This window comes from Schistocerca cancellata, chromosome 1 (genome assembly GCF_023864275.1).
Source record: "Schistocerca cancellata isolate TAMUIC-IGC-003103 chromosome 1, iqSchCanc2.1, whole genome shotgun sequence".
In the NCBI taxonomy this organism is placed as follows: Eukaryota; Metazoa; Arthropoda; class Insecta; order Orthoptera; family Acrididae; genus Schistocerca; species Schistocerca cancellata.
In genome coordinates, this window is record NC_064626.1 from 581,776,268 (window position 1) to 581,781,221 (window position 4,954).

Below are 4,954 nucleotides of genomic sequence, written 5' to 3' on the forward strand. Positions count from 1 at the left end.
TCAGAGACGAAGGAGTAATGATACCATACGAATAATGATACCATACACATGATATTGGATGTAACACAGTTCCTTAATAGGGAAGCGACGAAATGAAATCGCAAGTGATGCACGCAAGGTATCTAACGTTATTTCAAATAACTGGAAGAAACATTGCTGGTTATCGAGTTGCTTGTATGACAGGAAGCCATGTGCTTTCAACAGCAACTAATATTTGTTGAATATCAAAACGGTTCTGAAACTTGACTTAAATTTAAATTATCCAATACTCTGCTATTGATTAATAGTACGTACTCATATAGCTTTGAACAATGTTCATGCTGATCAGAGAACACTGTTATTTTTAGAAGTGAATAACAACAACGTAAGTTATGATGCCAGTCAAGCGATCCGATTTCTGAAAATTAATTAAATCGTGAAAGCAGATAAACAGTGTAGCGCCTACAAGGTTTAACAAAGTAACACGTATCTGGAAGGAATGACACTATTTTCACGAAATTTCTTTCATGTACAACCATCACTGTACTACTAACAATTTCTTGAACGGACATCACAGTGCGTTAGTGTGATCACGACACGTGTGTCATAATGTGTATAGTACGTACTGCGTAGTGTAAAGGATTGCCGAGAATGCTGACTGCTCCGATTACACAAGAGGACACAAGTTACCAGCACGTGACAGCTCATTGGGGTTTTGAATGGCTATTTACGGCTTAGAATGCCTGGAGTGTACCAGGTACCATGTACGTACGGCTGCTACTACGTCGGTCAAACAGTAAGCAACGTGGAGCAACGACGGACGGAACACGAGAAGTGTTTACTCATATGCTGTCCTGAATAATCAGGTGGGAAGAGCACGCTTTAGAGAATCGACACCGAGTTATATGCAATGAAACATCAGTCATTTTGAGGACGAAGGAATTTTGTGATTCCCTAATAAAAGAAACTACAGAAATAAAAATTTTCTAAACACACCATCAATAATGACGGCACTTTGCAGCTCAGCACAGATTGACTGAAGACGGTGCGAAGGATATGGGACGAAAATATTAGGATATTTTGGAAAGAAGAGATCACCAGTGACGTTACAACCAACAGCGCGGCTGTACATGGTGTATCATAATTAATGGCGTATTCGCATACAGTTGAAGGTACACGATACTAGAAGCAAAACAGTCTCAGTAAACATAGGGTCGAAAATACATGCAAAAAAAATGGTTCAAATGGCTCTGAGCACTATGGGACTTAACTGCTGTGGTCATCAGTCCCCTAGAACTTAGAACTACTTAAACCTAACCAACCTAAGAACATCACACACATCCAATCCCGAGGCAGGATTCGAACGTGCGACCGTAGCAGTCGCGCGGTTCCGGACTGAGCGCCTAGAACCGCTAGACCACCGCGGCCGGCGAAAATACATGCCTTAAGATCTATGAGCAATGTTTCATCTTCGATACTGTGAAACAAATCTCTTCTATATATATAGAAGAGATTTGTTTCACAGTGTCGAAGATGAAAAATTGGTCGTAGCTCTTAAGGTATGCCTTTTCGGCCCTATGTTTATTGAGACTTTTTTGCTTATAGTATCGTGTACTTTCAACTGTATGCGTTGACGCTATTAATTATGATACAACCTATATAACGGCAGTGTCACGGGGCCAAGGCAATCAGTTTACCTCTTGACAGTGGTTGAGGAGCGCTTGGTCGAAAGTTTTCGGGATTTTTAGTGCCTGTGGTGGTTGGAAGCGCAATAAGATTTTGTTAACCCTTTCGCTTCTACAGACATGCTCTTTGCATTCCGTGGTAATGCAGTTTTTCTCATGGCTGTACTGCTCGTCAAATGCTGGTAAATGTGCTGAGATACTGCATGCCGGCCGATATGAAATACTTACCATCCGATTGTTCGAAAACGGTTAGGGGATAAAATTTGATTTTTGCGCAGCTTACATTCTGACAGCTTCACTCGATAAAGAACTGAATTTCTTTCCGTTATATTTCATACTTACTGCGTTGCATCGAATTAAGTAAAGCATTGCACGAAATTTTCAAGAGTCCGCAGAGTTTAAAACGCATTCCTAAACTTAGCGTATGGTTAATAAACTTTGCGTATGGTTGATTTTAGCTCATACACTCAAGTGAATGAAATGTAGATAAGTTATCGAAAGTTTATTTTGTTTATTAGATTATACATCCGAAGGATGGTCCCGCGTGACGAGCCCATTCTCGTCCTTGCGCGTAACAATCATCATATCTCATAAACGAATAAGATTTCGAAAAGAGATATCGATAAACTAGGCAAATTTGTTGTATGATGAATACTCGAACCTTCTTTAAATCACCGAGGTACAGTGTTTTAGCCATACCCTACCCTACGATACCTCATTTCGTTCTCGAGTTACTGGGCTACATATTCAAAGTACGGTCGCGCGCAAAGTTTTCTATCCACGTCCTTGCGCATAACCTATATCTCAGCTTCATGATACTAACAGTTCGGAATGGCTAAACGCTACACCCGAAAGCTATATTATAGATACTCCACATTCTAACCCCATCGATTGGAGTGTTCGGCAACAGTGTACCACAAAATTTTAAGCATCTCTGATCTCCAATTACCAGCCAGCCGAGCACGATTAGGGTCTTGAAATCGGCGTGTAGTGTCCGTGATTTCACCCTGTCACACATCTTCTGCTTAAGGTACCGCAGACATTCTCTACACTGCATTAATATCGATGAAAGTGATACGGAATTATCATTTCTGTAAGCTGTACTCCGAACATGTTACGGATTTTAGAGTGTAAACGATAGGTAACGAGATGAGTTTACGTTAGTAAGCATGTTAGGGCCGCTCACTGTTCTGAGGACTACAGCGAACCAAAGTTGAGCAATAAAATCTACTAGTGAATTTTTATGCGTGATTTCCTCTGAAAGACTACAGGTGACGATTAAAATTCCCAATTTTATTATTTTCTAATCACCGATAGTAAATGATCATTTCTACTGATGAATGGACCGATTACACTAATCAAATCAGTATGTTAGCTGTATTTTACACAGACATCTGCAGCATAAAATCTGTCATCTGTCGACTGACTTTGCTAGACGATATCACTGCATGAGAAGTATTCATCACGTTACACTGAATCTAAGAAATATCTCCGACTGATGAGTGTTAATTATAAATAATGAAGTACTAGACACGACTCTTCTCTGCCAGTCGGTTTAGTCATCTGTAAATGAGAATTATGTGTATCACACTGGAATGTGCTTCCGGACCTCTGCGTTTTCTCTGTTCGACTGGCTGCTTATCGAAACGGGAAATTTCAGTATTCGGCAGTGTCAAAAAGTCTACTCTATTCTTAATGCCCAAGAGGTCACAGAGCGAACAAATTAACCCACGATACTCCCTTAGTCTTTGCTAGCATCTGCACATAATTTCCCCTATATCGGTAGACTGTTCCGGTAATAATTTATAGGACATTCAGGATTTGCCGTAGATTTCTTTGAGACAAGCTCTTAGTAGTTCGTGCTGGAGAGTCCTCTTGAAACGTAAAATCGTTAAGCCAGTCAACAAACGCAGGTCAGTACTGTTAGCCGCACCGTGGAGATACCATGACAGCATGAAAACGGAGTAATTTTAACTAGGAACTATTCTAGAATCGTCTTTGTTCTCTAATTTTTTGACACCCCAAATATAAACCGACACTTCAGTTTTACAGCATGGCTGTTATACAAGCACTGTCAGCTGTTTTCGGCGATATGCGACTTTCATGTGCTACTCCCATCGTCGTACTTTTATTCAATGTGGGAGTATAGAAATCTACGTATTATTATATAACCGCTGTCGTAATAGAAATGAGGGAGAACAACGTCCCATACTCGTTAACGATTCAAAATACTTTACTGCCTCAGTGACATATGCACGTAACCAGAAATGTTTGATATATCATTGCTCTACACGGGTTGATTTGAGACTGGATTACAGTAAACAGATTTTAAAAGATATTCAGCCAAATAGTCGTCAATGTCGAGCTGACCGCACCTTTCCGTATTGTAAGTAGGCTGTTTATGTTTTCTTATTGGCAACGTTACGTGGCGCTCTGTATGAAAATCACTGGCTGTGCTGTGTGCAGTCTGTGGCTAGTTTGCATTGTTGTCTGCCATTGTAGTGTTGGGCAGCGGCAGCTGGATGTGAACAGCGCGTAGCGTTGCGCAGTTGGAGGTGAGCCGCCAGCAGTGGTGGATGTGGGGAGAGAGATGGCGGAGTTATGAAATTTGTTATACTGGATATTATGAACTGATATATATATTATGACTATTAAGGTAAATACATTGCTTGTTCTCTATTAAAATCTTTCATTTGCTAACTATCCCTATCAGTAGTTAGTGCCTTCCGTAGTTAGAAATCTTTTATTTAGCTGGCAGTAGTGGCGCTCGCTATATTGTAGTAGTTCGAGTAACGAAGATTTTTGTGAGGTAAGTGATTTGTGAAACGTATAGGTTAATTTAGTCAGGGCCATTCTCTTGTAGGGATTACTGGAAGTCAGATTGCGTTGCGCCAAAAAATTTTGTGTGCAGTTTAAGAACAGTCGTGTACAAATTGTTCCAAGGGGACATTACATATGTCGACCCTTAGCCTAGGACCTTGTAACAACACTAACGCTATCGTACTGTACATGTAATAAATTTTTGTCTTCTGAATTTCGATAAATTAGTATAATCGATATTCTGGTTTCATTTCTTTTTTGTTTCATGCCATTATGTTGAAGAAGCTATAACCAATTTTCGATGTAAATTTTAATATTTATGTCAAATTTCAAGCAATGTTGTAATCGAAGGGAAGTGTACCTAATGTTGAAACTATTGTAAGATGTGAAAGTTGTATTTGTACGCCTGGTCCATACGTAGGCAATGTATTAGGATAAGTAGAATGTAAAACCTTTGGGGAATACCCTGT